The sequence below is a fragment of the Stenella coeruleoalba genome (genome assembly GCF_951394435.1).
Source record: "Stenella coeruleoalba genome assembly, chromosome: 16".
Classification (NCBI taxonomy): Eukaryota; Metazoa; Chordata; class Mammalia; order Artiodactyla; family Delphinidae; genus Stenella; species Stenella coeruleoalba.
In genome coordinates, this window is record NC_137162.1 from 11156644 (window position 1) to 11183594 (window position 26951).

At 47.2% G+C, this 26951-nt stretch overlaps 1 protein-coding gene across 8 annotated transcripts in view; it reads right to left on the reverse strand.

Annotated features, from left to right (window-relative positions):
• Nucleotides 1-26951, reverse strand: part of PLPP4 (phospholipid phosphatase 4) — a 491600-nt gene that overhangs the window by 405276 nt on the left and 59373 nt on the right. For 6 of the 8 annotated variants that reach the window (XM_079900497.1, XM_079900493.1, XM_079900491.1 and 3 more), the window contains one exon: nucleotides 20192-20430. The gene's annotated coding sequence lies outside the window, so the exon portion shown is untranslated. Of the gene's footprint in view, nucleotides 1-20191; nucleotides 20431-21723; nucleotides 21800-25153; nucleotides 25307-26951 lie in introns of those variants that run through there. The other 2 variants (XM_079900494.1, XM_079900485.1) reach the window with 2 other exon arrangements.

Below are 26951 nucleotides of genomic sequence, written 5' to 3' on the forward strand. Positions count from 1 at the left end.
TTCTAAATTTTACATAGAATAATGAGAAATCTGACTAAAAATAGTCAACTGAAACAAATATTATAACTACCAAAATGTGAGTACTTGGAGAAATGTCCATAACAAAATGAAAAGCATGATATCAAATTATATAACAGATACAGTAATACTGTTAGTATTGTTAACATTTGTTGAAGATTTACTATGAGCCAAAGACTGTTCTAAGCCCTTACTATTAACTTAATTTACACAATCCCAGTATGAAGTAAATACTACTTTAATGCTCGTAAAGATAAACTGATGCACTGAAGGTTTGGGTGGACTCACTTATATGAAGTAACTAGGTGGTGTCTGCAAACACTTTAAGTGCTCTGAGTTTGGTTCATGAAGGTTTTCAAGTTGAGACTGTAATACTGTCACCTCACCCACCCCCATCGACTCGGGGAGATCTAGCATCCTTGCCAAAGTTGAGAAGCAAAGGATAAACCAACAGAGAAGGTCAAAGTTCTGTCTGCCTTCCTAGAGGGAGATGAGGTCTCTTGCTTGGTGACCTGGGAAATAACAGGTGGAAATTCTTCGGCCGACCTTCAGCTCACCTGGTATGCTAGGTGAGAGGAGACTGAGAGACACAAAAGCCATCTCAAGGCTGAAGTGGCTGCTTGAACTTCCTGAGTGACTGGCACAAACACGTATCTGGGTCCTCAACTCCTAAAAACACCACCAGCCCACTATGGTTACACAACCAGGCTGACCCTGGTAGAAAAGTAGGGGGAAAAAAAGCTGTAGAACCATCTCCCACCCTTTTTTCTCCCTCCCTGATCTCCCAAACAGTAGTCTCCATCCTTAAGGACCCCCAACACTCACAGCTCTGCCCTCAGCTGCCCAAATCACTCAAGAAGGAAGCACAGAATTTTGAAACTTTATTATCACTCAAAGAAATATTTGCATAAGATAAAAAAGAACAGCCCTGAAGCAGACAGGGCATAACACAGGGGAATTATTCAGCAATGGTAGGCTTTCCGGAATCAGTGGGAGAATACTTGAGACAAAGACCTTCCCAGTCTCTGCCCCACCCCCATACCAACTGGGTTGTTGCTGACACAGCTGGTCCTGGTGGCACATGATTCAATTAGTAATCATATGTCTCTTCACCTCATGAAAAGGTAATCTGATTTCCCTGCAAGTATAATATATTTGATCATTAAAAACTCTAGAAGCCCCCATGGAATAATTAAAGAGTATGAGAATAGAAACGTGAAAATATCATGATGGATGGCAAAGCAGACCAGCCCTGAAAGCACAGCTGCAAGAAAGGTGTTGATGTAATTGATGAAACTAACAGAAGCACAGGTCAAAGGCTGGTGCTGTATTTGGGCCTCTAAAGGAGCAACTCAAGCTCTTTAAGGGGCAATTTAAAGCTCATATCAGAGTTGCAATAAAGCACTGTATGTTCCACGGCTCCTACCAATATATGACTTGGCCAGTTTAAAATCTGAAACATCCCAGACAGTCCAGCTCAGGCACAGACCCTGGAGATGAATTGCTGAAGGTCACTGAGCTTATTAGCTACAGCCACAAAGCAGTTTTAATGAGAAAGTAAAAATGGCATCTGATGTTAAAACCTAAGATCCCCGGGTTTCCCTGGTGGCGCAGTGGTTGAGAGTCCACCTGCCGATGCAGGGGACACGGGTTCGTGCCCCAGTCCGGGAAGATCCCACATGCCGCAGAGCGGCTGGGCCCGTGAGCCATGGCCGCTGAGCCTGCGCGTCCGGAGCCTGTGCTCCGCAACGGGAGAGGCCACAACAGTAAGAGGCCCGCATACCGCAAAAAATAAATAAATAAATAAACCTAAGATCCCCTGACAGGAGAGCATTAATGAGGCTGGGAAAGAGAAGGGATAGAGCAGTGACCGAGAGGAGTCACTGAGTGTGTGCACGGTTCTGCATCATGGATGGATCCCACCTCCTTTGAGGGAATCCTGGCTTACCACACAATCCATCCTCTCAACCTGCTGCACTGTGCACCTACTATGTGCCACATCATGTGCTAAGAACTAAGCCTACAGATGAACGAAACAGATGTGGTCCTAACTCTCTGGGCTTACTCTAGAGTGAACTTCTTCTTTAGAAGTACAGACAATAAATAATTTAGGCTTTCTAGGCTGCACGGTCACACCTTAGCAGCCCGATAGTGCTATACGTAAACAAAGATAATATGTAAATGAACAGTCATGGCTGTGTTCCAATAACACTTTGCAAAAGCAAGTGGTGGCTGGATTTGACCTGCAGGCAGGCAGTAGTCTGCCATCCCCAGGTCTAGAAGGCCATTCAACAAATACACAGTTAAAACTGTAATAATTGGAGCCTGCTATGTGCCAAGTACTGTCTGACATGCTTTATGATATTTACTCATTTAATCCTCACAACCCTCTGAGCTAGTGTTATTATGCCCATTTTACAAATGAGAAAACTAAGGCATAGAAATGTTGATAATGCAGCCACAATCACACAAGTAGCAAACAGGATGAGATAGGGTTTGAACCCTGCAGGTCTAGAGCCTGCACACGTGACTACTGCATTGCACTCCTCTCCTGCACCAAACTGCCTCTCAACAAGGATATGGTCAGGTGTGATTAAAACGTTAGGAAGAAAAAGAACAGGATGGCATGAAACAGGTGGACCTATGTTCGATGGTCCAATCAGAAAATGGTTGAGCCTGAAGCATGAGAAGTGGTCACCCAGCGGAGGGGGAGGAGAGAACATTCTGGGCACTATTAGTTTTATTTTTTTAAGTTATATGAAAGATATTTTATTATAATTTTTTAATTGAGGTATAGTTGATCTACAATGCTGTGTTAGTTTCAGGTGTGCAGCAAAGTAATTCGGTTATACATACATATATATCTTTTTTTCAGATTCTTTTCCCTTATAGGTTATTACAAAACATTGGGTATAGTTCCCTGTGCTATATAGTAGGTCCTTTTAGGTTATCTATTTTATATATAGTAGTGTGTATATGTTAATCCCAAACTCTATAAAAGGACTTATGGTCCCTTTGGTAACCATAAGTTTGTTTTCTATGTCTATAGGTTTATTTCTGTTTTGTATAGAAGTTCATTTGTATCATTTTTTCAGGTTCCACATATAAGCAATATCATATGATATTTGTCTTTCTCTAATTGGCTTCCTTCACTTAGTAAGATAATCTCTAGGTTCATCCATGTTGCTGCAAATGGCATTATTTCGTTCTTTTTTATGGCTGAGTAATATTCCATTGTATAAATATACCACATCTTCTTTATCCATTCCTCTGTCAATGGACTTTTAGGGTGCTTCCATGGCTTGGCTATTGTACATAGTGCTGCACTGAACATCGGGGTGCATGTATTGAGGGGGCTATGTTCTACTTTGGTGGGAATAGGACTGAGTTGACGCCCTGCATTCAATTTGTGCCTTTCCTGGAGTTTCTTTTCTGTTCCTCCCGGAGGAGAAGGGCCGAAAAGGGGCCATTCCAGGGCGCGGCGCTGGGCTTGCCACATTTCGGAGCGCCGCCTGAGGTTGGGCGCACAACCTCCCGCCGCCCTGCCGTTGGGCTGGTGGAGGCCGCAGCACTGCTAGGGTTGCATCAGTCTTCCTGTTTGCACTATTTCTTTTTGTGACCATGGCCCCGTCTTAAGTATTTCCAATTGAGAAACGAAACCTCACGAAACCGAAACTTAACTAGCCGCTCTCGCTTCTGTAATTACGCTTGCTGACCGCCCCCCCCCCCCGCCGCAACCGTCCAACCAATCAGACGGCGACTAGTGTCTTTGTTCAAAAGTCAACCTGCAACCGTCCAACCAATCAGACGGCGACTAGTGTCTTTGTTCAAGTCAACCTGCAACCGTCCAACCAATCAGACGGCGACTAGTGTCTTTGTTCAAAAGTCAACCTGCAACCGTCCCACCAATCAGACGGCGACTAGTGTCTTTGTTCAAAAGTCAACCTGCAACCGTCCAACCAATCAGACGGCGACTAGTGTCTTTGTTCATAAATCAACCAATCAGTACTCCCCACCCCTGGAAAGCCCCGCAAAACGACCCGAACTTGTTTGTACTTGTCTATAAAAGAGCTGAACTAAACTCCATCGGAACCTCTTAGCGTCACCGGCAACGAGTGCGCGGAGGTCCAGGTTCGAACCTGCAATAAATGACCCTTGCCGTTTGGCTTTGACTCTCGACTCTGGTGGTCTTGTGGAGGGGCCTCGCGACCTTGGGCATTTCATTTGAGGGCTCGTCCGGGATGCCCCCAAGCCCACCAGACATCAGGTCAACGGGTCATCGCTGACAACCGATCGGTAAGTAAGCCGGCTCAGGGTACCTTCTGTTTTGGGGACTGGGACGGTCCTGGCGGACGCGCTATAGGACACCTAGTCGGGTGTGGTTGGAGACGTCCACCACGACCCATCTGGGGCTGACAGCCCATCTGAAGCGCGCACGCGATAACCTCCCCTTCCTCCTTTTACAGGCTCCGCTATTGGGACTGCTCTTTATCACTTTTGTTTTCAGAGTAACCTTTTCTAACCAATCTCTTCCAGGACCTAGACATGGGCCAAGCACAGAGTACCCCCCTCTCCCTCCTTCTCGCTAATTTCGGGGATGTAAAGTCCCGAGGACACAACTTCAGTCTGGCCATCCGGAGAAGAAAACTAATTACCTTCTGCCGCTCTGAATGGCCAACTTTCGGGGTTGGCTGGCCCACCGAGGGTACCTTTTGTCTTCCTATAATCCTAAAAGTTAAATCTAGAGTTTTCTTGCCAGGAAAAGAAGGCCATCCGGACCAGATCCCCTACATCCTGGTATGGCAGGACCTGGTAGAAAACCCTCCTCCCTGGATGACCCCCTTTTTGTCATCAGGGTCATGTAAGATCCTTGCGGCCCGACCAACTAAACCTCCCAAGCCTCAGACCCCAACTGCACCCATACTTCCTGACAGCCAAGACCTCCTTCTCCTAGACCCCCCCCCATATCAACCTCCTCCTTTGGCCCCACAACCGGTCCCCCTTCCTGCTCCTCTCCCCTTGGTAGAACCTCTTGCGGCCCCTCCCGGAGGGCCACCCAGGCCAGAACCGGAGGACCGAGAGGCAGAGGCACTACCGGTCCTCCTGCCCAATGAAAATAATTCCCATGGGCCGGCTGGGCGCACTCGTGGACGCACTCAGCGCGACCCAGGGCTCCGCCATCCTGATTCCACCATAGCCCTACCCCTGCGAAAAATAGGCCCTCCCGATGAGACAGGCAACCCCCGACTCCAGTATTGGCCATTCTCTACCAGTGACTTATATAATTGAAAAACCCAGAATGCCCGCTTCTCTGATAATCCTAAAGACTTGATAGCTCTTCTAGATAGCGTTATGTTCACTCATCAGCCCACCTGGGATGACTGCCAACAGCTCCTCCGGATCCTATTCACTACCGAAGAGCGAGAGCGAATCCAGCTGGAGGCGAGAAAACTGATTCCTGGAGATGATGGTCAACCCACCGCTAACCCTGACCTCATCAATGCAGCCTTTCCCTTAACTCGCCCCCCGCAGGATGAATGGGACTATAACACCGGAGAAGGTAGGGGACGACTGCTCATTTATCGCCAGACTCTAATGGCGGGTCTCCGGGCTGCCGCGCGTAAGCCCACTAATTTGGCCAAGGTATATTCAATTGTACAAGGTAAAACGGAAAGTCCCTCCTCTTATTTAGAAAGATTAATGGAAGCCTTTAGGCAGTATACCCCTATGGATCCAGAGGCCCCCGAAAATCAGGCTGCCATTGTAATGTCCTTCGTTAACCAGGCAGCCCCTGATATTAAAAAGAAACTCCAGAAGTTAAAAGATCTGGAGGGCAAACAGATACAGGATCTACTCCGTATCGCCCAGCGCGTCTTTAATAACCGAGACGCCCCAGAGGATAAACAACTTAAAACCACTGAGAAAATGACTAAGGTCCTGGCCGCCATTGTTCAGAAACCAAGAGGGCCCCCCAGCCACTCGACCTCCCAGGCGACCATTGGACAGAGATCAATGTGCGTATTGCAAGGAAAAGGGCCACTGGGCTCGGGAATGCCCCAAGAAAAGGCAGCCGCGCCCCAACCAGAGGCAATGGCAACCGAAGGCCACCCCAGTCCTATTTACACATGATGTAGAGTAGGGGGGATGGGGTTCTGACCCCCTCCCCGAACCCAGGGTAACCCTACAAGTGGAGGGGAAACCAGTCCAATTCCTGGTGGATACAGGGGCACAGCATTCGGTCTTGGTTAAGCCCCACGGGAAAGTTTCTAACAAATCCTCCTGGGTCCAGGGAGCTACGGGAGTTAAACGTTACCTTTGGACCACTCAGAGAACTGTGGACTTGGGCACGGGAAGGGTAACCCATACCTTTCTGGTCATTCCCGATAGCCCTTGCCCCTTATTGGGGAGAGACTTACTCACTAAAATGGGAGCACAAATTCATTTTCGGCCAGAGGGGCCAATCGTAACAGACCCTCACGACCAACCCATATCTGTGCTCACCCTGAACTTGGAAGATGAGTACCGACTTCACCAGGAACCACCCTCCCAAAATCAAGATATAGAGTCATGGCTTCAGCAGTTCCCCGAAGCATGGGCAGAAACAGGGGGGATGGGACTAGCCAAACATCGCCCAGCCCTATTCATAGAGATCAAACCGGGGGCAGATCCTGCACGTGTCCGACAGTATCCCATGCCCATAGAGGCCAAGACTGGTATCACTCCTCATATTCGCCGGCTTCTTGACCTGGGGATACTGCGTCCCTGCCAGTCGGCCTGGAATACACCCCTGCTGCCAGTCCGCAAACCTAACAGTAAAGACTACCGCCCAGTGCAGGACCTGAGGGAAGTTAACAGACGGGTCATAGACATCCATCCTACTGTGCCCAATCCATATACTCTTTTGAGCGCCCTTTGTCCAGAAAAACAATGGTATACTGTGCTGGACCTCAAAGATGCCTTTTTTAGTTTACCCTTGGCGCCCAAAAGTCAAGAACTCTTTGCCTTCGAATGGTCGGATCCCGAGAGAGGCATAAACGGACAACTCACCTGGACCAGACTTCCCCAAGGATTCAAAAATTCGCCTACCTTGTTTGATGAGGCCCTACACGAGGATCTCAGTGAGTACCGGAGACAAAACCCCGATGTAATCCTCCTGCAGTATGTTGATGATCTCTTAATAGCTGCTGAGACCGCTGAAGCCTGCCTGCAGGGAACCAGAAACCTCCTACAGCACCCTGGGATACCGGGCCTCTGCCAAGAAAGCGCAGATCTGCAGGCCTGAGGTAACTTACCTGGGGTACCTATTGAAAGGGGGGCAACGATGGCTCACAGATGCACGAAAGGAAACCGTCCTCCGCATCCCCAGACCCACCACGCCTCGACAGGTGAGGGAATTTTTGGGGTCAGCTGGGTTCTACCGTTTATGGATACCCAAATTTGCTGAAATGGCCAAACCGCTATACTTAGCCACCAAAGAGCAGACGCCCTTTGAATGGACAGAGGAGGCTGAGCAGTCATTTCAGCAGATCAAAACTGCCTTGCTATCCGCACCTGCCCTGGGTCTCCCTGATGTCTCCAAACCCTTCCACCTCTTTGTGGATGAAAGCAAAGGCATAGCTAAGGCCGTGTTGACCCAGCCCCTCGGTCCTTGGCCCAGGCCTGTTGCTTACCTATCAAAAAAATTGGACCCAGTGGCTGCCGGCTGGCCTCCTTGCCTGCGGATGATCGCCGCCACGGCCCTAATGGTAAAGGATGCTGACAAACTAACTATGGGGCAGGAGTTGCATGTCACCACCCCCCACGCCATCGACGGGGTTCTCAAACAGCCTCCCGACCGATGGATGAGCAATGCTCGACTGGTCCACTACCAGGGTCTACTGTTAAATCCCCTCAGAATCAGCTACACTCCGCCGCGGGCATTAAACCCTGCCTCCCTATTACCTGACCCAGATTTGGACTCCCCACTCCATGACTGTGCAGAGGTACTGGCCCAGATCCATGGGGTTCGAGAAGACCTACGTGACCAACCCCTACCGGATGCACAAGCCACATGGTTCACTGACGGCAGCAGCTTTGTCCAGCAAGGTCAGAGGTATGCGGGGGCAGCGGTAACATCAGAAACTGAGGTGATATGGGCAGAGACTCTCCCCCCGGGGACCTCAGCCCAAAAAGCTGAATTAATTGCCCTGACCCAAGCTCTCAAGATGAGCAAAGGCCAAAAAGCCACCATATACACAGACAGCCGGTATGCTTTCGCTACCGCACATATACATGGGGCAATATACCGAGAGCGGGGACTACTCACAGCAGAGGGCAAAGACATCAAGAACAAAGAGGAAATCCTGGCCTTGCTAGCGGCCATATGGGAACCCAAAAAGCTAGCCATTGTACACTGCCCGGGGCATCAAAAACCCACGAATCCAGTCGCCCGAGGCAACAATTTGGCAGACCAGACGGCTCGAAAGGCGGCACACACTCCAATACCATCACTTCCCCTGCAACTGCCGGATCCAGGGCCCCGGGAACTACCGCCCCAACCCGACTACTCGGAGGATGACATCAGATGGATGAGCAACTCCCTCTAACCCAGGATAGAGACGGATGGTGGCGGGACGCTAAGAACAATATTCTCCTTCCTGAGAAACTAGGAACCCTGGTCCTTGAACGGATCCACCGTAGCACCCGCTTGGGCGCCCGACGGCTACAGGATCTCATCAGGCAGACTGGACTTAAAATTAAAAATGTCTCCGAGAAGACTGAACGACTGGTTGCTGACTGTGCAGTCTGCCAACTCCATAATGCCAGCAGCCACCCGCCAACCACTGGCATCCGGGAGAGAGGAAACCAGCCCGGAGCCTACTGGGAAGTGGACTTCACGGAGGTAAAGCCTGGCAAATATGGGTATAAATATTTACTGGTGTTTATAGATACCTTTTCAGGTTGGACTGAGGCATTCCCAACCAAGAATGAGACTGCACAAATAGTAGCTAAGAAGCTACTAGAAGAGATCCTGCCCAGGTATGGCTTTCCAGTTATGATAGGGTCCGACAACGGGCCAGCCTTCGTTTCTAAGGTAAGTCAGGATCTGGCTTCCATACTTGGGGCTAATTGGAAATTACATTGTGCATACCACCCCCAGAGTTCAGGACAGGTAGAAAGGATGAATAGAACTCTAAAAGAGACCTTAACTAAATTGACCATGGAGACTGGCGCTAACTGGGTAGTCCTACTCCCCTACGCTCTGTTTAGGGTGCGAAATTCCCCCTATAAGCTAGGATTTACTCCCTACGAAATAATGCATGGTAGGCCTCCTCCTATCATCCCTAACCTAAAGACTAGCCTTATCCAATTGGACCCAGAAAATAATCTCCTGTCTTCCCTCCAAGCCTTACAGCGGATACACGAGACAATCTGGCCCAAACTAAAAGAGCTATATGCAACAGGACCCCCGCCTACTCCACACCAGCTCCGGCCAGGTGACTGGGTCCTTGTCAAACGCCATCGACAAGAGACCCTAGAACCCAGGTGGAAAGGACCTTACCAGATCATCCTGTCAACGCCGACGGCCACCAAGGTGGACAGCATAGCTGCCTGGATCCATTACACCCACGTCAAGCCGGTGGACCCATTTTCTGACCTCATCAAGTCCACTAAAGCTGACGTCACCTGGACTGTTGACCGGAGTAAGGACAATCCCCTCAAACTGACCTTGCGCCATACCCTCCCCCATGATGACCAAGGTACTGCTGATAGCCCTAATGATAGTCCTAACCCTCAACCCTCGGGCCACGAGGGTAGGACTCAGCCCTCCCCCCGATAAGAATACTTTAATACAACAACTATATGGTGCACCGTGCGAGTGCAGGGGAGGTACTATGGAGACTCCTGTTGTTCCCCGAGGGTATACTCATATGCAGGACTGCGGGGGCATAACTGCGTATCTTGTTCAGGAATATAGGGTTACCGGGGCCTCTCAAAGCTGGCAATGCTACCATAAGCCTAAGCCACTCCCCCCTCGAGCTACTTGCCCCTGTTCTACCTTCCAGGAATCAATGCATAGCATGTGCTATTCCTCTTACCAGCAATGTATAGGGGCCAATAACAAGACTTATTTCACAGCCATACTACAGAATAATAAAAGCCCCACCATTAGTGATGATAATAAATACCTTCAGCTGGAGGCACTGGCATCCCCGGGACCCCGGTATGCTGGAATACCAGGGCCCCCACACATATGTCAGACGGTGGGGGGCCCCAGGACGCAGTGCGCCAGATAGAAACCCGAAGACAAATAGAAGAGGTCTATCGGCATCTGTACCCACAGCTCAGCTACCACCCCCTAATTCTCCCTAAGGTCAATCCCTCTGAATTGGACTCCCAGACCATGACTATACTAGAAGCTACTTTTGCGCTTTTGAATGCCACCAACCCCAACTTAGCACAGGATTGCTGGCTCTGCCTTCCTCAAGGACCGCCCCGCCCTATAGCCATCCCCACCTTCGCCAATTTAAACATCAGCGAACGATGTAACCCTACTTCACTCCCCGAGCCGTTCCCCATACAATTTTCAAAATTTTCAACCACCTTTAATACCTCATGCTTTGTCAAGAACGATTCCCTCTCTAACGCCAGTATTGACTTGGGAATCCTTTCATCCACTGGATGTAGTCAATATATCCCCGTGAACTCCTCCCTCTGTAGTCCTAATACCACTGTCTTTGTCTGTGCAAATAACCTAGCATACACCTATTTACCCCCGAACTGGACAGGGGTCTGCACCCTAGCCACCCTCCTCCCCAATGTAGACCTGATCTCGGGAGACACCCCATTGCCCATTCCCAGCTTTGACCTCTGGGCAGGGAGAACCAAACGAGCCATTACAGTCATACCCCTCCTGGTACGATTAGGAATTACAGGAGCTGTGGCCACAGGGAGTACAGGTCTTGGGGTCTCCCTTCACTCCTATAGTCAGCTGTCTAGGCAATAGAAGATGTAGAAGCCCTCTCTGGTACCATTCAGGACTTACAGGACCAATTAGATTCACTGGCCGAGGTAGTCCTACAAAATAGGAGGGGCTTAGACTTGCTGACAGCTGAACAGGGTGGAATATGCCTCGCCCTAAAAGAAAAATGTTGTTTCTATGCAAATAAATCAGGCATTGTAAGAACCAAGATCCACCAGCTCCAGGAAGACCTAGCTCGCTGCCGGCAGGAATTAGCGGATAATCCCCTTTGGTCAGGATTTCATGGTATGCTCCCCTTCCTCCTCCCCATCCTGGGCCCTCTACTATGCCTCCTTCTCCTCCTCACTATAGGCCCCTGTATACTCAGTAAAGTCATGGATTTTGTTCGCGAAAGAATAAATGCAGTCCAGCTAATGATATTAAGAACACAATATCAGCCCTGCGAGGCCTCAGAAATTGAAGAAACTGAGCCTTGAGGACCCAAGATTGGCTCCTCTGGTTCATGAGAAAGGGGGGAATGAGGGGGCTATGTTCTACTTTGGTGGGACTAGGGCTGAGCTGACGCCCTGCATTCAATTTGTGCCTTTCCTGGAGTTTCTTTTCTGTTCCTCCCGGAGGAGAAGGGCCGAAAAGGGGCCATTCCAGGGCGCGGCGCTGGGCTTGCCACATTTCGGAGCGCCGCCTGAGGTTGGGCGCACAACCTCCCGCCGCCCTGCCGTTGGGCTGGTGGAGGCCGCAGCACTGCTAGGGTTGCATCAGTCTTCCTGTTTGCACTATTTCTTTTTGTGACCATGGCCCCGTCTTAAGTATTTCCAATTGAGAAACGAAACCTCACGAAACCGAAACTTAACTAGCCGCTCTCGCTTCTGTAATTACGCTTGCAGACCCCCCCCCCCGCAACCGTCCAACCAATCAGACGGCGACTAGTGTCTTTGTTCAAAAGTCAACCTGCAACCGTCCAACCAATCAGACGGCGACTAGTGTCTTTGTTCATAAATCAACCAATCAGTACTCCCCACCCCTGGAAAGCCCCGCAAAACGTCCCGAACTTGTTTGTACTTGTCTATAAAAGAGCTGAACTAAACTCCATCGGGACTTCTTAGCGTCACCGGCAACGAGTGCGCGGAGGTCCAGGTTCGAACCTGCAATAAATGACCCTTGCCGTTTGGCTTTGACTCTCGACTCCGGTGGTCTTGTGGAGGGGCCTCGCGACCTTGGGCATTTCAGTATCTTTTCAAATTATCGTTTTCTCCAGATATATGCCCAGGAGTGAGATTGCAGGATCATATGGTATAGCTCTATTTTTTAGTTTTTTAAGGAACCTCCATACCGTTCTCCATAGTGGCTGCATCAATTTACATTCCCACCAACAGTGCAGGAGGGTTCCCTCTTTCTCCACACCCTCTCCAGCATTTATTATTTGTAGACTTGTTGATGATGGCCATTCTGACTGGTGTGAGGTGATACCTCGCTGTACTTTTGGTTTGCATTTCTCTAATAATTAGAGATGTTGAGCATCTTTTCATGTGCCTTTTGACCATCTGTATGTCTTCTAGAATAAAAAGAAACGAGGACAGTTTAAGAGACTCTATTCATTTTCTATTGCTGCCGTTCAAATTATCACAAACCGAGCAGCTCAAAACAACACAAATTTATCATCTGGCAGTTCTGTAGGTCAGAATCCAGGGCATCTGCTGGTTTTTCTGCTCCAGGTCTTACAAGGCCCAGATCCAGGTGTCAGCGAGCCAGGCTGTTATCTGAAGCCTTTGAGAGTAGAATCAGCTGCTAAGCTCACTCAGGTCTTCGGCAGAACTTGCTTGAGGTTGGAGGGCTGAGCTCCTGTCTCCTTGCTGGTCACTGGCCAGGAGCCTCTCTCAACTCCTTAGGCTGCCAGGATTCCTCATACTGTTGCCCTTTCTGTCCTTAAACAGTGCATTGAGTCCTTCTCACACGTCGACTCTCTCTGACTTCTTCTACTGCATCCCTCCTGCCCCCAGCTGGAGGACATTTTCTGCTATAAAGTGTTCACACTCCACTGCCGCCATTATCACAGGCCAGAACTGTCTGGCATCTAGACTACCCAGTAGCCACCGAACTGGTCGCCCCACTTATTTTCTTGCCCCTCCCCCATCCATTCTCTACCCAGCTGCTAATCATTAAAAAAACGTGAATCAGACCACATTCCCCCTGCTTAGAAGCCTTTCATGGCTTTCCAAAGCACATAGAACACAATCTCAAACTTCTTACCATGGCTTGAAAGGCCTGTGGCATCCAGGCCCTGGCTACCCCTCCAGCCTGGGCCGACCCAGTTCTTCCTTGCTCTCCCACTTGCTTCTTCCTTGCTCTCCCACTTGCTCTCCTCTGCCCACACTGACCTTATTTTAGTTTCTATGCCAAGACCTTTGCGTGTATTGTTCCCTCTGCCTGTGTGGTAGGCAGTGGGGCCTCCAGAGATATTTAAACCCTAATCCATATAACCTGTGATACATTTTGTTGCACCGTCAAAGGGACTTTGCAGGTGACATTAATGCTACAGACCATAAAATGGGGAGAGTGGCCTCTCGTCCAGTTTCATCGTGTGAACCCAGGTTATATGGATTAGGGTTTAAATATTTCTGGAGGCCCCACTGCCTACCACACAGGCAGAGGGAACAATACACGCAAAGGTCTTGGCATAGAAACTAAAATAAGGTCAGTGTGGGCAGAGGAGAGCAAGTGGGAGAGCAAGGAAGAACTGGGTCGGCCCAGGCTGGAGGGGTAGCCAGGGCCTGGATGCCACAGGCCTTTCAAGCCATGGTAAGAGGTTTGAGATTGTGTTCTACGTGCTTTGGAAAGCCATGAAAGGCTTCTAAGCAGGGGGAATGTGGTCTGATTCACGTTTTTTTTAATGATTAGCAGCTGGGTAGAGAATGGATGGGGGAGGGGCAAGAAAATAAGTGGGGCGACCAGTTCGGTGGCTACTGGGTAGTCTAGATGCCAGACAGTTCTGGCCTGTGATAATGGCGGCAGTGGAGCTGGAGGGAAGGAGATCCGAAACATGCTTTAGAGCAGACTTGTTGATGGATTGGATGCAGGTGGCACAGAGAGGGGTGTTAAGAGTAAGAAGGAAAGACAGCAGGAAGAACAGGTTGGGGTTGAAGGTCAAGAGTTCAGCCGTGGACACATGTTGCTGAGACGGCTACTGGACATCTAAGCAGCTCTCTATAAAATAGGTAACACATGTTTCTGGAGGCAGGCAGATGCCACAGAGTTCTACTCACCCCAAAAGATTTTTCCAGCAGTCACTATGGTTTGAAATTCTCATCACTGGCCTCCTCTCACTAGGGAAAGGTTTGGGGTCTCCAGGAGGGTGCTATCCAATGGCCTACAATGTGCTCCACACTCTCACATAACATTACAGTCCCATGTCTGCAAGCTCCCTGCTTAGAAGGCTGTGAGCCAGGAGGGAGGGAGGAAGGGACAGGCTGCGACATTTTTGATGACGAGAGACAAGCCCAGGCCAGGCCCTGGGAGGTGGCTGGAGCAGGAGGCATCTCAGGAGGAGACTGTCAATTAGGGCCTGCATGAAAGATCTGCACCAAACCACCTTCTGTTCAGCTCGAATCCCTGACTGCAGAGACAAAGATGTCAATTAAAGAGAAGCACCTGAGATTTCTGTGCGGTGCTTGTCATCCACAGGGGGACAGGAATACTAGCTTAGGCAGAATCCATTTCCACATGCACAGGCTCCCCTGAGGATGCCCTGGGGCTGATCAAAGAAAGTCAGCATTAAGTGGCACAGGTCTCAGCACACAGATGTGTCTGGACGGGCATCGAAGTTCCTATTACAGTTCCCAATAGGAACTTCCTGCAATTAAGTTTAGCTTCCTACTCTTGATCCTCTCCTCCACCTGAAGATATGGATGTGCCATCTCCTGCAGAAACTTTCTTCCTTTCAGCCCAGTGCAAACTCAGGAGTCAGACTACACGGTTTTGTAGCCCAGCTTTGCTATCTGCTGTGTAACCTTAGGCAAGTTGCTAAACCGCTCTGTGCCTCAGATTTCTCATCTGTAAAATGGACATGCAAGAGGAGTACTGGGGAGTCCACTCCTGGGATAGCAATGTGAGGAGCTCTGCAGCCCCACTCCCCAATGAAGCAAGCATAACTGATGAAAACTATTTCAAAACAAATGACCATTTAAAGTCTCTGAAAATTGTCCTAAGGGTACATAGCAAGTGAAGAAACACTTATTCAAGAAAATCTACTACAACTTGCTAAGACTGTGGCACCTGAGCCACGATCCCCTCCCTCCCCCCCCAGTTCAGCCCCCACCTCCACCCATCCACTCTGGGCAAGAAGAGGGCGTCCTCTCCCCTCAGCTCCTAAACAAGGGGTACAGGGCACTGGGAGGAGAAGGCTGCCAGCGTTTCTAGTGCCTCCAACTACAGCTGAAGAGGGTAAATTCCTGGTGAGTTCAGTCAAGAGATCGGGGCTCCTGTCCTCTGCACATCTCCCATTCACAGGATGGATGCTCTAACCCGAGCTTATCAAGCCAAGAATACTGGGGCCCCAATTGCACCTGCCCCCTCCTCACTCAGAGGGCAGAGACTCCACACTGAGGGAGGCAAGCTGCGAAGACCAGAGGCTACTGCCCACCCAGTGCATGGAGTAGTGCTCAGAGCTTTCTGGGGGAGGAAGCAGTCCCCAAAGGAAATTATTTTATTTGAAACAGAGTGTGGGAAAGTTCAGGCCTAAGAGTGCTCTTGGAAACAATGGAGATTTTGATCATCAGAAAATAAGAGGAGACTGGTAGCCTCTCTTATTTAATTGCAGGAAGCTAAACCACAGGCCGGCTAGTTCACCAGAGAGAACCAGGAAAAGAGATAGCTAAGAAGAGCCCTACTGAGGTCAAAACAAACCTCAAAGACTGGCCTCAAAAACTACCCCTGCCCTAATTAAGTTGTATCAGAGATGGAGCAATTGATGCCCCAAAACACTGTCGAAAACAACAGAGCAATCAGCCAGCAAATAATGGAGACTAACATCTGGGTGTGATGCCAAACATGGCGACCATCTTAACAGAGAGATGGGGAGAGACACAGTCAAAGAGAGAGCCCCCCGCTGAAACCACTGTCATCCCAGGGTGACTGTGCACACACCCTTCGCTCTGGAACTCAATCATTTCACTTTCTCTCTGTGGATAAAGGAGGTCAATAATTTAAATGAGTACTGCAGAGATTAAGAATAATTCTACATTACCAACACTAATATGTATAAAATAGATAACTAGTAAGAACCTGCTGTATAAAAAAAATAAATAAAATTCAAAAAAAATAATAAAGGCCATTTCTAATCATCTGTATGGCCAACTTAGAATACTTCCCTTGGTTTTGAGGCTTTTGTGTTCTTTATGTCATTTTTATCAAATCAAAAACAGAATAATGGCACTTTACAAATAAAAACATCACAGTTCTTTAAATGGGTAAAAGTGTTAAAAATATTTTTCAAACATTTAAAAAATTTTATTCAAGTGTTGTGTTAGTTTCAGGTGTACAGCATAGTGATTCAGTTATATACACATATATATATATATATATATATTCTTTTTCAGATCCTTTTCCTTTATAGGTTATTACAAGATATTGAGTATTGTTCCCTGTGCTATACAGTTGGTCTTTGTTGGTTATCTATAAAAGAAAAAAAAAGAATAATTCTGCATCACCACATTCATGGAATTATGCTCAAATTAGACAGTGTTTGGTAAAGCACTTTGCAAACTACAAAGTACACCACATGTGTTGGGTAGCATTATCACTCAACAGGGCAATCAACATAAGGCAGTAATTAAGATGACAAATTCCAGGGTGAGGCATGTGGGTTCAAAGCCCAAAGGCATTGTTTCTTGACTTTGGGGGTTACCTAGCTTCTATGAGACTCAGTGACCTCATATATGAAATATGGTCTGTATGTCACAGAGAACACACATAAACTTCTAACACATTGCCTGGAACCCAGCCAGCGACAACCAGTGAGAGTTGTTATCATAAACATAAACTAGCACTAATATCTGACCATGTTGCTTTAGAAGCAGAATTTACTGGAACCCCAAAGCCAAATCTGAAAATAGAAAATTGATACTAATTCATTAACTTGATGGAAACAAATAAGATCTAAGGAAAGATGTACCAGCCACTTTTTAAAAATTCAGTCATTGATCTGTTAGATGTTGCTGGTAAATTTCCATATTCCCAAGAAGGTTTCACTTTATAAAGATAGTTCTAGGGTGCATCTGAAGGGTTTTTGCTGGTGGTTTACAAGGATGTACATTGTAGTGCTTTTGATTGACATTAGAAAGACTTTCAACAGTTTCTCAAAGGCACTAAAGGATTATTCTTTCATCCTTCAACTTGTATTTAATAGACATCATGAGAACATTATTTAGCCGGAGCTGTGTTGCTTCTGGCGGAAACACTGGGTGTCTTTTTTGAATTTATACCTTATGTTGGTCCCTATCTGACCACTCTGTTCTCTAGATGAAAAGGTGACCCAGTCTCCACAGAAGAAATGATCTGCTGGTTTCAACCAAGTCAAGAGGAAAGCAGGGCTTCCCTGGTGGCGCAGTGGTTGAGAATCTGCCTGCTAATGCAGGGGACACGGGTTCAAGCCCTGGTCTGGGAAGATCCCACATGCCGCGGAGCAACTAGGCCCGTGAGCCACAACTACTGAGCCTGCGCGTCTGGAGCCTGTGCTCCGCAACAAGAGAGGCCGCGATAGTGAGAGGCCCATGGACCGCGATGAAGAGTGGCCCCCGCTTGCCACAACTAGAGAAAGCCCTCGCACAGAAATGAAGACCCAACAGAGCCATAAATAAATAAATAAATAAATAACCAAGCATTTGAAGCCCCTTTTCTCTGACTCTGTTCTTAAAAAAAAAAAAAAGAGGAAAGCAACACAGCTTTGTTACATTACTATTCTTTTTTAAGCAAGCTGCCCTAGGGGTTTTCTTTTATTGCAGCCTCTAAAATGGATTTAATGTCTAAATGTTGACCTTTACAAGGTACCTTGTAGACAACAAATCATCTCCAAGTGCATATTTACTGAGACATACCACCTACTATGTGTGCACTGATTTTTTTTAAGCCACAAGTTCTCTTAACTTTACCTATTGAAAACATCCCCAGCAAAATCATGCTTCATTATTTTTGCACCTCCAAATCCTACAGTACAAAATGTAAGTGAAATTTTTATGCAGCATAGTGGGAGTTGGAGTGGATCTGACTTTTGTTATAAAATAGTATCTTCAGTTCTTGTTGTTAAGTAGCTTTTCCCAAGAAATGTGTTAAATTTATTCGCGTACAGAGTACATTCACACCCAAGTGATTTACATTTTCGAAGCATACAAATCACTGTCCTATGCTCTTCAGCTAAAAGTTAGATCCCGGGGTCACTGTTGTGGCTCAACCTAACATCAGGTCCCCTCCCCACCCCGACTGCCACAATCAAGATGAGGCTTCTGTCATCTCTTGTCTGGAGACTGACACAGCAGCTTCCTACCGGACTCCCTGCTGCCAGCCGCAGGCCCCCTAAGCTGGAGGAAAGCTTCAGGGGTGGGGTAAACAGTGGGTGCAAAGTATTACTCCTTCCCAGTGAATTCAAGCAAAGCAAGATACTGTGAACAGTGAAGAAAGGATTAATAGGCACATGTTCAATATTCCTTCTACATGTGAATTTTTATAAGTAAAAATGCTTTTCAACAAACAACTTTTCATTCTGACCAGCTGGGCGCCAGCAAGAGGTTAGGTTAGTTCAAATGTTGTGAAACTCACTTAAGTAAAATAATGCTATCTCTCTTTACTGAGAAATTTATGTTGAACTCTACTTTATGCCCAAAGGCTACTAATGCTCTGTTCCCACATCTGAGCTCTACCTGACAATGAACTGTTCAAAAGCAGGTGGCCACAGGCTGCAGGGTGTTTACAAGGATGTGGACTGCTGGACTATTAATACCCATCAACCCTGATGAGCCACCTAAGGGAGCACTCAGAAGTCAATTTGATACTGTCCCCACCCGGGAGTGGGAGGGAAAATGGAAAGGAGACGGCACACACCACTCTTGTTCTGCCCTCTTGGGTTCTGACCAGTGGTGTGCTGGACCTAGCTTATACCAGACGAGAGAGGTGACCATTACATTTTCAGGAATTTTGTGAGCTAAATTTTAACCACAGTCACTATTTAAAATCCAAGTTATATAAATTTACAATTAAACAAATTATAGAAAAACAAAGGCAATGGCTTCTCAAAACTCATCACGTCCTAATTATTTTACTAACAATCAATCATCTATGCTCTTGGGGTTACTTACATCTATTGTATCAACACAGAGAGAATGCTCTAGAAGGCTGTGCTACTGTGCATTCCTTCCCAACTCCACCTTAGGGATGAAATCAAGCCGAACCCTGTGGGGCTCCTGGGCACAGGAGCCTTTCTGTGTACCCCGTTTCTTGTTTGTAGGAAATAGGCTTCATTCAGCCTCCATGACCTTCCCTGGGCTCCAAAGGGCAGGTTCAAGTAGTTACTAATCAAGGAAGGGAGGGGTTGAGGAGACAAAGGAGGAGCAGTCAAGAAACAATAGTACAGCCTTGGGGCAGGGCCTGGTTCCTCCTCAAGGGATGTACATAACAGTATCTTTGAGCTCTTCTGTAGAACTAAAACCCTAACCAAATGGAAGACATTAACTACTTGATGAAGCATTCTTCATTCCAGAGAGAAGGTCACAATTCAATAACCTCGAGAGAACCACAGAAGCCCATCATGAGACCACCTGACACAAGATGATCTCCAGATTGAAGGAACGCAGGCCCTGCAGGCACCCTGATCCTTATCGGCAACCCTGCCCCTTGACTATAAGACTTGCCACAAACCACCACCTCTCCTTCCCCAGGTTGGGACACACAGTTTTGAGGGAATTAGCCTGCTCTGGCCCCCTTTGCCTGGCAAAGCAATAAAGCTATTCTTTTCTACTTCACCCAAACTCTGTCTCCGAGATTAAACTTGGTGTCGCTGTACAGAGGCTGATTTTTGGTATCAGGGACAGCATGTTGGTAGCCTGAAATCAGCCAGGTGGGAATAACTACCCCACAGAAATCAGTAAATGACACAAATTAGGGCTTCCCATGCCCCTACACCAGAAAAGGCTGTTGGACATTTAGGGGCACAGCACTGGCTCTCACCTGCCTCCAGTGTAGAGCTGTCAGGCAGGAGGCCGCACATCCTCCTCACAGCGGCTGTAGCTCCTGGAGACGGCGATGGGCTCAGGAAGAGTCACATAACCCAAACAGGGCCGATCAGAGATCTTTGGAGAGGAGTTCAATGCAAATGACGGCAGAGTGAGGATCTTTCTCTCTCTGAGATTATAAGCTGGAGGTACCTTTAAGCCTGGAGTTGCTGGGGATCTTCATGTGGAAGGAATCTGTCAGAAAAACCACACAAAAGGAAACCAGAATGAGCGAGTAAGAGAGAAGGGGGTTAGCCGTTGTGACATCATTTGAGCACCTTGATCCAGCTCTACCTGAAATTAGGCAAATTCCTAGAGTTTTCAGATACATGAGTGAAAAAATTCCTCTGGGGCTTGACAAATTTTAAGTTCTTTGTTTCTGTCCTTTATAACGTAAAAACTTCTGACCTACATACTTTTCTTAGTAGCATTTAAGCAGACCATTGGGCTCTGGTTTAGGTTTTGTTCTTATTAAGCAAATGCTGTCAGCCTCTTTCCAGGAGGGAATGGGAAAGAACAGAGCAGACAGCAGAGCCGGCCTCCTGCCAAAAAAATGCAACCTAACAGCACACCTATTAATGCAAAGGCTCTGAGTATGCCTTAAGGGAGACTCTATTTTCAATATCCAGGGACACAAAATGCAAAAAGTCAAATACATTCCAAGCACTAAGACCTCTGGATCCAAATGCCACCCCCAAAGTTTCAGATTTAGTAGGTCTGGGAGGTGGCAGATGAATTTGAATTTCTATCCAGTTCCCAGATGATGCTGATGCAGCTGGTCTCGTGACCATACTTTGAAAACCATCATTGTACATTAGAAGTATAAACATAGAGATGGAAGACACCAGTTTAGGGGTGTGGGCTATTCTCCAGATCCTATCCTCCCTTCTCGGATCCCAACACACAGGGTGGGGTCCCAAGAGCCATGTTTGTGCTACTTGACTCTGCCACTTGTTCAGAGCTGATCAAAGTTGGACCAATTTAATGGTTTTTCCCAAGAACTTGAAACTTCGAAGAGAGACAGAAACTACAAGTCATTGTAGCCAAGTCTCAAAGGATCAGCTTAGAAAGCTTGATCCAGAACTCCTGCTGCTGAGGCATCACTGTGTGTTAAGAACAGAGGCTCTGCAGTCAGCCTGCCTGAGTTCTAGCCTCTGTGGCCCAAGTAGCTCACTGGCAAACCGGAGGTGGCAATAAGACGACCAACCTCATGGGGTTGCTATGAAAATTAAGTAAAACGCGGTTTTGGCCCAGGGCCTGGCACGTAGGGAGTGCTCAAGAAATGTCAGCTACTATTACCCCAGTTGTTGTCATCATTCCATCGGGGAGCTGACAGGGCCCCTGCCCTTCCTTCAATTCTGTGAGCTCTCACAGCAGCCTTCCAATATACTCCCTTCTCTTAAGTTATTCAAAGTGGGTTCCTGTGGCTTGCAATCAAAGGAACCTAAGTAAAATACAATTATAGAGAAAAGCTTTTAGACTGCCTACCCTGGTGCAGCATCATCAACCAGCAGGTACCAACCAACCCAGGAAATCACGTCCCCCTTGCTAACACAGCCCGCCCTTCATTCAACAGGCGTTTATTGAGTGGCTCTTAGATGAGAGGCACTGCACCAGACCCTGGGGGGAAAGCACTCAATGAGTGTCCAGCCTCGGAAGAAATCAAGGCTTGCACACATTAACTGAGACGCAAGGTAGGAGGCTGAGGTGGCCATCAGAAGATAGTAATAAAGGTGCAGTGTCACCACTCCCCCTCAGGACCGCTGCAGCTTAGCCCCTCATGGGAATGTGGGGAGCCCGTGTAAACTCAGACAGCAGAGGTATCCCACCCAAGAGGCTGCAGAGTCGGAGTACTGACGCATGAAAGCCCATCAGTCACTGCTGGGGGCTGCTCCCAAGGGCGTTAATTCCCCAGAACTTTCCACCTGCTCTGTGGGTGACCAGCAGGCTCGGGGGCAGGAGAAATCACCCAGGTGCTGGCAGTTAGGAGTCCAGCCTTGTGCACTAAAGTGGCAGAGCCGGGGGTATCAGTGGGGCAGCAACAGCACCTGCGAGGCTAAGCTGTAGAAAGATGGAAGAATGAGCAGGAGCAACAGCTAAACAGAGTGCTTTCTGGGTGGAGCTTCTGCCGAGGGACTGCTACTTTTCCTATAGTTTGCCTTGTTGTGCCACTGGACTTTCAAAATATATGTACATTGAGTTAAAATTTTTTTAATTTATAAAGAAAAAAGGAGCCCACTGCACCCCCCACCCCAGCCTCCTCATTGGGTGACTCAGCATTTCGTGGAGTGGGATATTCACGATACTAGTGGTCTCCAAATGGATGGTAGGAGCAAAGGATGAAGGTTTGTTAGTAGTAGTTCACTATTTATTTCAATGTGCACCAGGAAAAATACATAGCTGGCACATAAAATCTATGATTTTACAGTCATGTTATGGCTTGGGATGAGGCTAACTTTTTAAAGTAAATAATAGTATGGGTAGTATAGGAATACCAAAAAAATCATGGAGGTGGTTGGTGGTCATGTGACTAGAGCCTAGGACAACATTGCCTTGGATAATAACGCTGAAGGAAGCATTATTTCAGGTGTGGCAAGTTAAATGGAAACTTGAAGGAAACAGGCGCTTTAATCTCAAACACAACTGAAGGTGGGGTGGGCATTTAATTGAGGGCAGAGGGGAGTCCGGCTTGTCCAGCTGCCTTTGACACCTCAACCCCACTTCAGACACACCTCGCCATCATCCTGACTCTCCCCCGAACTCTGAACACCTATTCCAGTAACACAGATAGATGAGCCAGGGAGGGGCATACCATGGGGAGAGGGGGCTATTCAAGAAAGGGGACTACACTTCTGGGACTTGGTTGCCTCCCTCAAGGCCTGCGAGAGGGTGATGTCATGGAGTAAAAAGAGTGTGGACTTGGGGACCAGACACAGCAGGTTCAAATGGGCACCAGCCCCTGCAGGAGGCTTGGGCAAGTCACTGCCCCTCTCTGAGCCTTTGTTTCCTCAACAGTAAACATGGAGTACACTTGATATGATGTGGTGAGAAGGTCACTTTACCTCTGTGGTCTTCCTCCCAAAAACCCATAACCCTAGTCTAATCATGAGGAAAACATTAGACAATTCATGTTCCCAATTACGGGACATTCTACAAATACATAGCCAGTACTCCTCAAATCTGTTAAGGTTGTCAAAAACAAGGGAAGTCTGAGCAACTGTCACAGACAAGAGGAGCCTGTGGAGCCCTGAAAGTCAAACAGAATGTGGTTTCCCGGATGCTTTCCTGGAACAGAAAAGGGATATCAGATTTAAAAAAACAAAAACAAAACAAACAAAAAAACACTAACGAAATCTGAATGAAGTATGGACTTTAGTTAATAATGTATCAGTATTGATTCATTCATTGTGACAAACGTACCATGCTAACGTGAGATGTTAACAGTAGAAGAAACTGGGTCTGGGGTACATAGGAACTCTCTATCCTGTCTTCGTAATTTTTCTATAATCTAAAACTGCTCTAAAATTTTAAAAATGGAAACACACCTCCTCCTTCACAGGGATGCTGGAAGGCTCAAAGAGATGTCGTATGGGAAGATAAGTGACATACCCAAGGCTCTCAATAAATATTAGTTTCTTTAAGAAGCCGTAAGACAACTGAAAGTTCCAAGAACAAATCTTGGTTTAATGGGAGCTCAATCAGTCTCCCCATTTTACCCTTTCTTCATACTTATTTATCCCCACATTATTCCTTTTTCACCAAATTCATTATTTAACCAGTCTTAGATACCAGCACCCATTTTTAAGTTTGTTTCCAGAAGTCTCCCATAACACTAAATAATAATAATAATTGAAAAACGAATAAGTAAACAATGGTTAGCTTCCTTTTACTTGTTGAAACAAAAGCAAACTGGTGGGTGTGACTGTACAGACTATCCCATACCCCAAGCCCAAACTGTCTCACAATCTCATTCAGGAACACGTCAGGGCAGTTCTCAGACACAGAGCAGAGAGCCCACAAATGCCCAAGGCGAGTGGGATGTCAGAGTGAGGCTGCACTTTGTTTACCAGCAGAAAGGAGCTGCTTGTCCTCTCAAATGCAACAGGGAGCTTGACCAGAAACAAGTCAACCCCAAGAAGGGCTGCAGCTGTAATACCTCCGGCCGAGGCCTGTGCTGGGCCTGCTGGGACAAGCCAGCTGATAAATGAAATCTTTGTCTTCACATAGATCCACCACCGGGTAGAGGAAGGAAAAAAGCCCCTCACCCCTTGCGATATGAAGCCTGTATGAACGCTTCAGAAGACAGAAAGATAGCCCAGGTCCCCTGGCTCAAAGCACTGATTTGAGGCTAACGCTTCTCTATTGAGCGTGCAGACTGCATTGAGCCCAGAGCCGCTCAGGAGAAAGGGAAAATTCAGCTGCTGATTACATAAATTTACATCTTAGGATCACCTTGAAAAGTCATATTTTCAGTATAGATTCGTTGCTTGCTTTTTTATAAAGGCTTTCTCCCAAGAACACTTGGCTGTATCTTACTCCTTCCAAAAAGTGAAGTCTGCCTTGTCTCTTACTGGTTGAGGACTACAGGGGCCTGGAAAAGGCAAGCGTGGCTCCCAACCCACGCCTGCCCCTGCACGCTGAAGCGACTGGAATTACAGCTCTGGGTCAGGCAGGGGCTTTGCACTCCAGCTCAGGTGCTGGGGAACCGCGGGGCGATGGGGACACGGGAGAGGGGCAGCTGCAGGGGCGATGGAGGAGGTGGGTGGTCCTGGGAGCTGCTCAGGAGGGCAGGCCCCTCATTCGAGGGCTCTGTGCCATGGCTGGAGGGCTGACAGCCTGCCATCTCCGCGTGTCCTGAAGCTCTGAGGGTGGCCTGGGACACAGAGCTTTGCTTCAAACCATGTTGCAGTATCCTCACCTCCTGCCATGAGGTGAGCAGGCCAAGGCAATAATAAGACACCGCCACTGCCAGCCTGCAGTGCTGCTCCCAACAGCCCGGCACTTCAGTGACCATCTCCCAGCTGGGAAAGGCCCAGAGCGTGGACTCAGCGCCTCTGCAGCATTTCCCTCACTAGCTTATAATTAAAGGAACACAGAAACAATAAGTCATAAAAGGAAAGACTGGTACAGTTAAATATTTCACAACTTTAAAGGTCTTTATGAAAAAGGAGAGTATAAATACAGTTAGAAAGCAAGCCACAGCTAAAGAGAATTGCAACTTATTTCACTGACAATATCTACTGCCTACACATGTTGATATGTAAGGATAAAACTTTTCTCCTTACAATCAATAAGAAAAAACCACAACCCAGAAGAGGGAGCCTGAGTTGCCAAAAAATAGATGAAATGATGCTCAGCCCCACTAATACTGTGGGGTTAGCAAATGGCCTCCAGGAGATACAGGTGGTTAAGAACATGGGCTGGCTGAGCCCCAGAAATAATAACAACAGACTGAGCAGGAGAAAGGCCCCTCACATGGTTTTGTATAATCTCAGGAAGTTGGGGGAGGGAGGTCCTCCCCTGCTCCCCTCCAGATACCCTTTCCAGGAATACAATGAGGTTTTCTTTCTTTAAAAAAACAAAAAAAAATCTGAAGCAGCCATGGTAAAACATAATATTTAAGAAACGTGTGGTGGGCACATGTACTTATTTTCTGAAATTTTTTCCATGCTTGAAATATTTTATAATTTTTGTAGAGCTCATAAATGATGAAAAATGAATGAAATTATGACATTAAAAACAAAAATAAAGTCAGAAGAGGACCCCACGATGCAGAAGCAATTCCCTTGGGCACAAACCTCGAGGGGAGCACAGTCAGCCTCCCCTCCCCACTCCAATGGCCACGTACCTTGCTTCATTCCCTGGGTTATGCATGACCTTGTGAGCGGGCCTTTCTCCTGCCCAGTCTGAGGCCAGTTTGGGGACCCACAACCCATGTTCCAACCATACTGACTCTGATAACAGGACAGAAAGACTGAAGTTTAAAATTTGTGGTATAAATTTTTGGTATAAAGAAAGTGTGTAACTTTCACATTAACCAAGTCCTGATGTTAATAAGAATATTCATTACTTATTATAAATGTGGATACTGGGAAAGGGCATGACCTAAGTTCTTATCACTTATTACAGACTGTCTTTCAGGAACAAGACTTTCATTTAAATTTCCTGAGGTTTGGGTATGTCTCCATTTCTGATATTTAAAAAAAAAAAAAAAATTCACTGTGAATATAAATCAGTTCAGGTTGGGTCAAAGATAATTATATTACTTTCCAAAATATCAAAGATTTGTGCTTTTGTATCCCATGAGACAACCTGACCACAGCAACCTGTATTTCTCTGTGACGGCAATTAAGTGCAAGTAGCAAGAACCTATAATTTTAGCCTTGAGGTTGACTCAAATGGGTGAAAATATTTATTTTTCCTTTGCTCTTTCTATGGGCTCACATAATGAATTAAATGCAGGGCTCTCTTTCTTGATTATTGCTTTAGAAAGAAACTGTCATGCCTCTTTACTCACTTTCAAAAAGAGATGATAGCATACTTTATTATAGGATTTTTATGTATTGCTAATGTCCAGAAAACTCAGCAGATTAATTCTCTCTATACAAGAAGAAATTGATTGCGTTGGATATCTATACAAGTCCATCAATTGTGACCTGAAAGCTTTATAGAAGAGGGCACACAGGACCCAAAGAGAAAAATATAAATCTGACACC